Here is a 12,402-nt window from a genome sequence, read left to right as displayed (position 1 = left end):
CAGAGGGAGGGATTTGAACCCAGGGTCTCCCTGACTTATCAAAGCCTGGAGGACGCTGCTGGTGGTGATCCGAGAGCTTGATGGGAGGCCCCGTGATCTGGACGGCCTGTGTCAGTCTCCTCTAAGGGGGTTGTTTACACACTTAGACATTTAAGTGCTTAGGACTTGAAGGGCCTGCCACATACACAAGGCTCTGGATCCAGAGCTATCTGGAAACTTTCTCCAGGGTAAACAAAAACAACCACTTGGACAATTTTGCTAACAAATCTCTCTCCAAAAAAGAAAAGGAAAGGAAAAGGGAAAGTGATGCTATTTTTCCCCCTGCAAAGTAAAGGTTACAACAACATTTTCTTTGAGCTGATGTGAGAGCAGCCAGCAGACATTTCTCTGGTAACCATCTCCATGTGTCTGTGTGGAAAGTACCTTGCAGTGACTAAGCATTAGTTGAGGTGATTCACTTGTCACTCTGCTTGGGGACTTTGGTCTTGTTCTGGCACTTGCAGAGTGTTTTCATCAGCTTCGGACCGAGGCCCTCCCTGCAGGGCACAGGTGCCTGAGAATGCACCCTTTCTCTGCTCACAAGGCGGGGCAAGAAGGACAAGTTCTCTCCGGACTCCTGGCAGGACTTCTAGGAAGTCTTAGCTGGGAACTTCCTTGGCAGCTGTGGAGTCGGGGGTCTGAGGTGGTGTTCAGGGCTTGGAATGAAACAGAACTCATTTACTGAGCATCCAGGAAATGCCGGAAGTCTTCTAAGTTGTCTCATTCTCCCTCATGGTAATCCCAGGAAATGTTGCCTTCCTTCCTCATCGAAAATGAGGCCCTCAGGGGGAAAGAGGGCCCAAGATAACAGGGCTGGGAGGAGCCCTGCGACTCCAGTGAAGCAGGAGTCTCCATCATGCCACAGCAAGGCCTGAAGGGGACCTGCCTGTTCCGAGGGTCATTCTGCTTGATAATTCTTTTTAAATTTCTACTTTTTATTAAAATTATATACACACAGAAAAGGGCACATATTGTAAGTACCCAGCTGGATAAATGTTTACAGACTAAATAGAGCCTGTCATCAACACTCCAGTCAAGAAACAGAACGTTACCCACGGTGGCTTGTCTCCAAGATGGCTGCCATCAATTCGTTCCCTCCTCGTGCGTTCATACCCTTCCCCTGGGGAAGCGGGATCTCTTTCTCTCCTTGAATTGGGACTGGCTTTAGTGACTTCTTTGACCAACAGAATGAAGTGGAAATGATGCTAGGGTTAGGTCATGAGAAACCTTGTGGCTTCCACTTGGGTCTCTTGGAAACTCTGGGAGCTCAGAACCACCCTGAGCCCGCCATGTTGGAGAGGCCACATACCCGTTGACAGTTCCAGTGGAGCCCACACGTCCTGTGATCCCTGCCAAAGCATCAAACTTGCGAGGAGAGCTTTCTTGGACCCTGCAAACCAGCCCATTTGCCAGTGGAAGACCACTGAGTGACCTCTCTCAAAACCGTCAAAACCACATGGAACAAAAGAATCATCCAAATTCCTGACCCACAAAATTATGAGATATAATGAAATGGTGGTTGTTTTAAATTTTGGGGTAATTTATTTGACAGTGATAGATAACTGAACAGATCAATCACTGCAGAAGCCCTGCTGACGCTGTCCTGTCACTGTGTTCCCTCCTATGGTAACCATGTGCCGGCTCCCTGTGCCATAGATTGGTTCTGCCTGTTTTTGTACTTTCTAGAGATAGAATCGTACAATATATTTTTGTGTGTGCATCTGGCTTCTTTGGCTCAGTATTATGTTTATGCAAGTCTTCTCTAATGTCACATGTAGCTGCAGATCATCATTCTAATCACTGTATTCCAATGTGTATATTTATTTATCCATTCCACTGTTGATAGACATTTGAGTTGTTTCCAGCTTTTGGCTATTATGAATAGCACTGCTATGAAAATTTTTGTATGTTGCATTTCTGTTGGATACATACCCCAGGGAAGAACTGGTGGGGGATAAATTGTTTTATAAATTGTTTTATAAATTGCAGACATTGCCACACAGGTTTTCAAAGTGGTGGTACCAATTTTTATTCTTAGCAGCAGCGTTTGACGGTTGCTCCATATTCTCCTTAGAACTAGCTATTTGGTGCCTTTTCCATGTGGTGTTTGAGAATTGCATACAATTTGCTAGCACACAACAAATAGCAGCACTGTCCACCTGCCAATATGGCATCTGAGCCATACAAGTTAAATACAGAAAAACTGAACTCCCTTGACCTAGATGGACTCCTACCATAAAAAGGAAAGAATGTTATAATCATTTATTCACGTCCAAAAAGAAGGTTGCTGGGTTCAGTGTCCACTGCCTTATTCGTCAGGAGAGTTTCTGTTTTGTAAGTCAGGCGCTCTGAAAATGTGATAGAGGAAGTAATTGGGATTCTGACTATTTTCTTCATTCTTGGGCCCTGAGTCATCTCCAGGCCACAGGGTATTTGCAATAAGGTGAGGCAGAGCATGGTGATTGGGTTTATTTTAGGGCAATCTGATGGCTGGGTCATAAAACCCCGTTCAGGGGACTTGAATTTTCAGCCTGCCAGACGCTCCATGACTCACAAGTTTGTGCTTCCTAATTGATGTGACAAGACATCCGGGTACACTAAACTCAAAATTACAAGGAAAAAAACAGAAGCGTGACTGATTTGGATAGATGTATTGAGCTTATGTCAACAGGAAAAAGTGCTGTCCTCTTGTTGCTAAATTGCCCCAAATCCAGTGGAATCAAAGATTCTAAACAATGGCAGAAATTTGGTGTGATGGTTACTTTTTGAGTCAACTTAGCTAGGCTATAGAACTTAGTTATTTTATGCAAACATTAATCTAGACATTACTGTGAAGGTATTTTGTAGAGGTGGTTAATACCCGCAATCAAGTGACTCTTGAGTAAAGGAGAGTACTGGGCCTCATCCAATCCATTGGAGGCCCTAAGAGCAAAAACTGAGTTTTCATGGAGAAGGCAAAATTCTGACTCAAGACTGCAGCATCAACTCTTGCCTGAGTTTCCAACCTACTGGCTTGGCCTATCAATTTCCAATCTGGTAGCCCCACAATTCTTAATACATGAGTCAATTCATATATATATACATACACAAACACACACATACATGCATACATGCACACAAATATGTGTGTGTATATATATATATGTGCACATATACACACATACATAGATAGATGAATGGATAGAGAGATCAATATATAGGTAGATGGATGGATAGATGCCCCATTGGTTTTGTTTCTCTGGAGAATCTTGACTGATACCTATGGTATAAATGAAATGAACCACTCCAGAAGAAATCTTCAGATCTTGATCAGAGCTCAGCCTATCCTAAGTTTCTACAATGTCCTTGGAATGGGCTTTGGAGGCTGGGTACAATTTTCAAGTACTTGCCGTGCTCAGCCAGACTCAATTGTAAGAAAAATGAAGCCGAAAGCCACCCTATGACCACTCAGAAAAAGTTCTTGATAATAAGTTGAGATGTCTATTGAATCCTGTGACCAAACCCTAGACCTTGTTTATCCACATCTGGTTCTGTGGAAATCTTTCTTTCATGAGTAGACTAAGGCTATAGCAGAAAGCAGCTCTCTCTGATGTAATTTGGAGTCAGCACTGAGGTGTCCTCCCAGTTCTGATCATCAGTTCTCTCCAAACCCATTCAGTGTGAAAACACCAATGTTTTCACCAACTAAGACTGAGCAGTGATCAGCACAAGGCTTATAATAATGGCTGTATGGTTTGCTTTTGTATAAATAGTCATTGAAGTAATTCTTGAAAATAATTGAAAAAATTTTGTATGAATGATTTGAAAAATAATCTTATTTCTCAAGAGTTAACTGCTTATTTTTGCTCACTGCTACAAAAATAATCAATATGGCGCCCATACGTGGATTTCTGAGATGTAGTGTGTGATGACAAAACAAACAGAGACAAAGCAACCCACCCCTAGTGTTTTTGTACCAGATCTTGCTATTTCGGGATTCTAGTGACCCTGATGTACAACCTTGGATGGATCACTTAGCCTCTCTACACCTGAGTTTTATGGACACCAAAGCAGGGAAGAACTTATGAGGTCATCTCATTTTGACATTGACAAAATGAGATAAGACTCTCACAGCATATTTCCTCACAGAAATAGATAGCAGTGACATCTTGAAGAGATCTGTAGGCCACACCCTCCACAAAGATGCTGGGTTTTATAAGTCATGGACTCCAATGCTTCTAGCCCTCTGTAGAAAAAGTGACAGTTGTCATCTGTGATTTTGATACTGAACTCTGAACAAGCTCAGTTTTACCTATTGTTTGCTTGGGGAGGTTTTATACACAAATCAATATCAAAGTGCTTTAAACACCCTGTAATATGCATTTGTGTCCTCATGTACACACACAAATAAGACACATCTGCAAACATCGGAGGACACTCTTGCTGCACAGCCAGGGCCAAGGGCCTCTTGTAGAGAGACTGGGGAGGCTCCATCTCCTGCAAAGGTATTTTTATTGGTCCTTTGGCTCCAGGTGCTCTCATGTCAACACACTGTCCCACGCTCTTTCAGATTCTAATATTCAGTCACATCTCTCCCTTCATGCAGAACTGACAACAGCTCTCATTTCCTGTGGCATAAAACCCAAACTTCTTAGTCTGGCAAACACAGTCCCCGATGGTCCTCCATGATATTGGCCTGCTTCTCTCTCCATCTGTACCTTCACCATTGCCGCCTTATCCCAACTGTCCAGCAACACATGAAAAGGAAGCCCGCTCTTCCCCAGATACGCCAGCATCGTCCCATCATCCACACCTTCCTTCACGCTATTGCCCTTGACTTTGTCCTTTTCATTCCTTCCGCCTGGCAAAACCTATCTTCTGTAAGCCAGCTCAGGCATCACTTCCTCATTAAATCCTTTCAGGATTTCCTGAGATTATTTTTCTGTTAACTTGCTCCTGTAGCAGGTTTCATGGATTTCAATGACAACGCTTATTACGTTGGATTGAATTGGGTTTTCTTTGTATTAATACACTGGTTTCCCCCTTTAGACAGTGAGCTCACTGAGGGGAGAGGTCAAGTCCTGTTCCTAGTTTGGTCCCCATCACCCAGCCCAGAGCTGTGCACAGATTACTGTGGGTATAAGTCAGGCTACTAGTTGAGGAGCACATGATAAATATATTTATTCTTTTACTCATTTATGAAACATATCTATTGGAGTGTTGCCTCTGATGCAGACACACAGTAGTGAAAATAAGAGGCATGGCTCTATTTCTGAAGAAGCTGACAGTCTAGAGGACAAACAGACATAAAGTTGACACCCACGTCGATGTCCAGGGGGAGCATGTGACGGCTGAAGTGGGACTCAGTGCCTGTTCTTCCCTGGCAACGCTGTCGCCGAAGCATGCGCTGATGTGAAGTTGCCTCTCTGAGCCATCGCACGGAGAACGGCTGCCCTGGGGAGTATTCAGGACCCCTAAAGCCTCATCTGTGAGCAAAAAACCTTTGTGCTTTTAAGCCACTGAGATTTGGGGGGATCTTCGTCACTGCAGCATAACCCATTCTATCCAAATGATTTTCTACTTGTGGTGCAAATCTTTTTAAAGACAGGAGAAGTGACCTTGTCTGAAATGCTGGCTTGTGCTCTGGGAAAACAATCCTGTTTTGAGGTTGCCAGCTATCTTTCTATTTTTCAACATGACAGCCGGGATCTGAATCTAGGGGTCAGGGATTCTATCCATGCTGGCCTAAGGGAGGACCCACTGGAAATTTCCCCTTCAGTGTCACTGTGGATGCTATACAGGGAGGTCAAGTCTGCTGAGGTCCGTGTGAAGGGCTCTGACCTTGGCCAGGAGTCCTCCTGTTTGCTGTCCTCGAGGCAAGGCCAGGAAGCCCCCTGTCTCCTCATCTCCCTGCTGAGCTGACTGCTCCCAGGACTCGGGGCCTGGGTGTAGAAGAAGGCTGAGACCCAGACATCAAGGTCAACCCCGAAGGTGGTGATGAGCAATCTTGCTTTGACCTGGAGTGTTGGTGCAAATGGATCCACTCTCCATTTCTCTCTAACAGTGGGAACCTGGCCCCACTGCTCTGTGTGTGTGTGTGTGTGTGTGTGTATGTGTGTGTGTCCTCAAAACAATTTTCTGAGACTTGTCTCATAGCTCCGTTTTACGAAGCAGAAACTAAGGGGCAGAGAGGCTGAAAAACTCAAACCAACGTCACGGCTATTTAGTTACACAGCTAGAATTCAAAAAGAGGTCTTTTAGATGTCCAAGCTTTGGTTCTTTCTCCTACCACGCGATTGTGTAGAAACGAGTTTCAACAAACAGGTGTTGGGCACCTTTCTGTGGCGAACCAGGCATGAATGTCCACAAAGCTCAGTCTCTGCTCTCAAGTAGTTCTTCTTCTTGCTGGGGACCCAGGTACACAAATGAATGATTATAGCAGAGTCAAAAACGCCACGTGTAAAGAAGACTGGGGAGGAACCGTCAGGAATGGCTTCCTGGAGCAGGGGATACGTGCTGAGACCCGAAGCGTGAGGTGCAATTGTCTGGGCAGTGACAGAGAGGAGGGAAGAGAATTCTAAGCAGACTCAAGCATGTGCAAAGGCACTGAGGTGTGAGGCAGCAAGACCTGGTGGAGAACTGAAAACCTAGTTGGTATGATGTAGAGCCATAGGCAGGGGATTTAAAATTCTCTGTAAGCAACCTGCAATTGACTGAATTTTGTGGGGGCCTTGAATAATTTAGATAATTGCAATACGTCTTTCCTTGGCGTAACATCAAAGTCATCTCTTCTGAGCAGCTCCTGAAGTTGCTGAGGACGCTGGCTCAGGGCCACTTACCACCACCCCAGCTGGACTGGCGGCAGGCCCACCGCGAGCCCAGTGACGGCAGTGCCCTGCAGGTACTAAACGCATTCCAGGTAGGCAGGGCTAGAGCCTGACAGCCTCCCAGGGGCCCCCACGGAAGGGAACAACACCAATTTTAAGGGAGAAGGTAATTAGCTTTGTTTGGCGAGACTTCTGCGGAGTCTATGCTGTGCTAATCACTTTAAATATTATTTCATTTGATTCTTGCAACCATCCCAAGTGGAGAACCTTCTCCTTCTCATTTTATAGGTGAAACTTGGCTTTTGGGGATCTTATATGGCTTGTCCTGGGTTTCACAGCTGGGATTCAAATGCGAGCTTGTCCATCCCTTGCCCTCAGCCAGTCCTGCTTTTGTGAATTCTGCTTGTGGATTTTACTTAGATTCAAAAAGAAGAGCAATCACCTCTCAAATGGGCATATTTAGTATTCCTTAAATTTCATACGAAATGAAACTCATTCTTGAACTGCTTTGGTGGGCTTTGGCTTTTCCTGACCACCTCGCCTGGGGACCAGGCTGGCAAGGCCATTTTTGACGGTCCCTTTGATGGGTCAGGCCACACTGCCTTTGAGGCACCTTCCTGCCTAAGCTACTAGGGTGACAGAAATGGTAACTCCTACTTATTTTTAATCCTGGCCTTTAACCCCAGAAAGTCACAACTGGGCTCTTGGAACAGGTTTCCCCCAGAATAAAGGGAGGAGGGACCTGAAGCATTCAAATAGGGAAGTGGTTCAAGAGGAGAGAGGGGAGGAGTGGGGTTTCTGGGGTGGCAGAGGTCTTGGGGGCCCGGCTGGAGGAGGGGTCCCGGAGGGAGACCCAGCGTGTGGAGGGGGCAGGGCAGACCCAGCACATGGATGTGGCTTCCAGGCAAGGGATTGCAGAGAGGATGTAGGGGGGAGGCTGGGATTGGAGCCCCAGGAGCGGGAAGTCAGTGAGGAGTGGCGGCCAGTGGTGTGTTTTGGTTCTGCTTTCAGAAGTACAGCAGTGGTTTAGCTGCAACATTCAAAGACCTGAAAATATGGAAGCAGCCCTTGGGGAAGAGGACTGCCGAGAATAGCGGTAGCGAATTCGGGAAGTGCTGAGCCAGGGGCTCCTCAGTGGAGCCGAGCCGGGGCTTCTTTCCGGAGCCCGACAGTCTGTGAGAAGAGGACATCCCGTTCCGAACCGTCCCAGGCCTGCCAGGGTCACCCAGCTGGTTCTCTCTGTCTTGTGCCCAACGTCTTCACTCCAGACTTGCCCACATCAGCTTAATACACTTCGCAAACCTTAAGGGGCCATAAAAGAAAAGTTGCTGTTAATAATATTGATTATGTATGTATTTATTCAGCAGGATTTATTGTGATCTAATCTGTGCCAAATCCTGGAATTCAGAGGTGAATTGAAACTCACTGCTTGATGAAATTATATAGCGCAGTGTGACCAGACGTATAAAGAAGCACACACAGAGAGCTACGGGGCCCAGAGAGGGGAGAGGCTGAGCGGGCCCTGGGAGAGTCAAGGTCACCTTCCCAGTGGGTTTGCAAAGACATGCATGTGACCTTGACCAAGAGGAAAGCAAAGGGCAGGCCAAGCAGAGGGGTTGCCTGTGCTGAAAGGAGATGTCAATATTTGGCATGATTGGAAAGATCTAGGAGTAGGCAAAGATGAGGCTAGGAAGATAACAGGGGCATGAAAGCCAAGCTAGAGAACTTGCATTTTATTCCGCAGGCCTTGGGAAGTAAGGAGGGTTTTTAAGTAAAAGGTAAATGGGATCTTAACACTGTATTTCAGGATACCAAATTTAGCATAATTATGAGGAATAATAATATTAATTACAAACAATGATGGTGGTGGAAATACAAATAACAAATGCATCCATCGTAGATCAAAGGTGAAGGGCCGTCACTCCCATGGTTATGTTGCATTCCGTATGACTCCTTCATGGGGGGCTGCAGAGAGAGATTCTCCTGCTGGCCTGGAAGAAGCAAACAGCCACACCGTGAACTGCTTATGGAAAGCACCATGTGGCAAGGACTGTGCCGGTCTCTGGGACCTGTGATTGGCCTCCAGCAAACAGCCAAGGAAAGCTGTGGCCCTCAGTCATGCATTTGCAAGAAAATGAATTCTGCCAACAACCTGGATGAGCTTGGAAGCAAACTGTTCTCCAGTTGAGCCTCCAGATGAGAACACAGCCTGGTTGACACCTTGTGAGGCCCTGAGCAGAGCCAAGTCACACCTGGACCCCTGACCCATGGGAACTGTGAGATAAATGTGCACTGTTTTAAGCTGCCAGTTCTGTAATAATTTGTTACAGAGCAATAGGTTACTAATATGGATTCCCCTAATTAAGTAGTGCAGGTGTCTGCTTCCAGAAGAATCTAGTGAATGTTAAGGTTTATAAAGCTGCAGGGATGCCTGCTTTTCAAGATGGTAGCATCTGCAGCTGCCCACAAAGTGGAATGTGAGAGCTGGTGCTGGCCTCCCCATGTCCCAGCCCCTAATTGCACTGCATTGCATGTTGGCCGTTGGAGAGTAAACTTCTTAGAGTCGTAGAGGCAGGGCAGACTGGGGAAGAACAGAAGCTCAGAGTCAGGTAGGCCAGATACTGCCATGCAACCTCGCCTATGTTTACCTTTCTGTGACTCAGTTTCCTCATCTGTAATATGGGGATAATCTACATAGATGATATGTAGATTCATCAACATTGAACTCATGGCCAACAACACTGTAAGTCATGCCTGAGTGAAGCTTATCTAAGAAATCTACTTTCTCTATAAGACATGTCACACTCATCTCGAGCTTAAAAACACCAGATAGCACTTGAGCTCTATGTTTAGGGGTCATTTTAAATAGCAAAAATCACCAACAAAAAGCACAAAAATGTGAAAATCATGGCACTAAAATAGACCACAAAAAGGACACTTGTTTACAGCATGAGAGCTGAACCAAGAAGGCAGAACATTGCCTTGTTCACCCTCAACTGGGAATGCCTGTGTTGGGCCACTCGAATTTTTTGCCACTCTATGCTTGTCAGTGAATGACTATGAAAGTGCCAAACACTGTAAGTGTTGATATTGGGCTTACAAATACATTTTAACAAGTAAGCAAAGTTGCAGGTATGGAATCCTCAAATAATGTGAATCCACTATACTTGGCATAAGGCCAGTAAAAAAACAAACAAACAGCAGCCTATTACATTATCATCTGGGATAGCAGAGTCTAGCAAAGATCTATTGGGGACATCAAGAATCCAAACATCAGCTGGTGCCCATGGGGAGAGGGAGGTAAATCTACAAGTATAGAGCCCCTTGAATCAATGCCCCAGGGATCACTGAGTCCCTCTCTTTTCTGTCTGCCAGGCCCGCAAGGACTCCCAACCTCCTTAGGCTTAACTCTTGGGCCTCTGTGGCAAGGAGGTAGGTAAAAGTCTCAGGGCTGCACTGGGACCTCCCGTATTGGATGCTGAGACTGCTGGCCCTCTGTGTGCCCAGGATAAGTTCTGTTCAGCCCAGTCCAACCCAACCTGGCTCAGAGGTCTGCATGCCATTGCTCGTAAGCACAGGCCTGTATCCTGCCATTGTTCTGGGAAGGGCCACAGTGAGTTGGACAGGCAGGAGAACGGTACGGCAGATAGGGAGCCTGTTTCCAAACTGCCAGGTCACAGGGGAGAAAGAAGCTGACCTGCTCCATACCACACCTCCCCCTTCCTGGTCTCCATCCCAGTCCTCCTCTAGTCAGGTGGCCAGCGAAGCCCCAGGGGGTCTTTAACCGAGATTTCTGCACTTTCCCAGGAATAGAGCAGGAAAAGAAAGGGAACTCCCATTTGTCCCGCCTGCCTCTCTGCCAAGCCTGGTGCTGGCCACTTTCCACTTCCTGGCTCATGAAATCCTCCCAATAACCCTGCAGTGTCCAGAGCATCCAGGGTTATAGATGAGGAAACTGAAGTTCAGAGTGGTCCAGTACACAGCAATGAATTCAACCTCAACCTGGTCATTTGGCAACATTAACTTAATTTGAGCAACAATGCAAAGTTTTGTCAGAGAGACGTTTCAAAGAGCATGAAAAGAGTTGCCTAAAAGCAACTTCACAGGGGCCCTCTAGCAATCCTTAAGATAAAATATTAATAAGAAGGACAATAATGACAACTTCTAATTGGGTGTTTTCTGAGTAAAGAGCACCAATCTAAGTGCTTGACATAGCACTTAGAAACAGTGCTATGTAAACAATTAACAATTGTTTCAGGGAGATTTTGAGGTACAGATTATCATCATATCCATTTTAGAGGTGATGTATCTGAGGCTCAGAGACGTGAGCTCACTTGCCTGAGGTTACAGAGGTCGTGACTTAGGAAACTGGAGAGTGGGGACTGGAATGCAGAGCCCTCTCTCTTACCTGTCATATTCTGGGCTGGGCCTGATACAGGGCCGCTTTCTCATTCCTGAGCCCCGTCCTGTCCCCTGGGTGTCTCTTCCGTCTCGTGGAATGCAGCAGCCAACCAAGGTCACCAGGAGCCATAATCCCTTCTTTTGGGAGAAAAGGCCACAGCATGCTAGTCTGAGATGCTGGACATGCACGGTGCTGCACCCACAGTCGCTGCTGTCTGGGGACCCCATGGCTTTATCTCCACCCAAGGCTGCAGGGCTCAGAGGCCTCCCACTCACCCACCTCTTTTGGGCTCCACCATACCCCTCCTTGGAGCTTCTGTGAGGCTCTTGGACTTCTCTCCTCTTAGGCCTTTTTCCATGGAGAAGAGCAATGAAGGGAGCTACCATTTTTTTTTTTTGGTGGGGTGTTTTCCAGTGAAAACCCTAGAAAACATCCTAGATAAATTCTAAAATAGCTCACTTGGGAGCTACCATTTATTGAGCTCCTAAGGTATGCTGGGCACTGTGATAAGCCTAACGCACCCAGTGATGAGTATTAACAGCCTTTTACAGAAGAGGTGGCTTGAGAAAGGTCAAGTCGCTTCCCCGAGATAGCAGTGGGTGGTTCCTGTGGAGCTGGGATTGGAAACCTGGAAAAGAATTACAGAAGAATCCTTGGTTTTGAAAGAATATCGTCTGGTTCCTTCCCTCCTCTCCATCCTCCTCTCCTCTGCTTGTTCCTCATTGTTTTAATGGGGGATTTTCTTAGAGGGACTGTGATGTGAGCTCTCCTCTGAGGCGCCATACTGGCGATGGTAGCAATAGACTCCTCATGCTCAGGAGGTGCCCAAATCACAGCACACAGGGTTCGGTTGGGAAGTACTTCTCAGTCACCTGTCAGTGCAGGGCAGCACAGAAGCATGCATACAGCCCCTGCCCTGATCCTGGGGTAACAGTTAAATTGCGGGAGGAAAGGCAGGGGGACGAGAGGGGCTGAGCTCCCGCCTTGCCTTGGTCCCCTGCAAACTGCCCCTCACCCACCTGGGCTGACACAGGCTCCTTCTCACATGAGTTGTGCTGAGCACATGGCCTCATACCCAGGGAAGGACAGAAGGGAGCCCCACAGGCAGGCCGAATCCCGCAGTCACTCAGGCCACTCTGGTGGAGCAAGAGGCTG

General features: G+C 46.7%; 1 non-coding gene across 1 annotated transcript; it reads right to left on the bottom strand.

Moving 5' to 3' along the window:
• Positions 1–11,648: 11,648 nt before the first annotated feature.
• On the bottom strand, positions 11,649–11,708 carry LOC123646772. The gene has a single exon (XR_006738024.1). It is a non-coding gene; the product is annotated as a U7 small nuclear RNA (small nuclear RNA).
• Positions 11,709–12,402: the final 694 nt, after the last annotated feature.

Source organism: Lemur catta, chromosome 10, assembly GCF_020740605.2.
Source record: "Lemur catta isolate mLemCat1 chromosome 10, mLemCat1.pri, whole genome shotgun sequence".
Classification (NCBI taxonomy): Eukaryota; Metazoa; Chordata; class Mammalia; order Primates; family Lemuridae; genus Lemur; species Lemur catta.
This window is presented reverse-complemented; position numbering and strand designations above follow the sequence as displayed.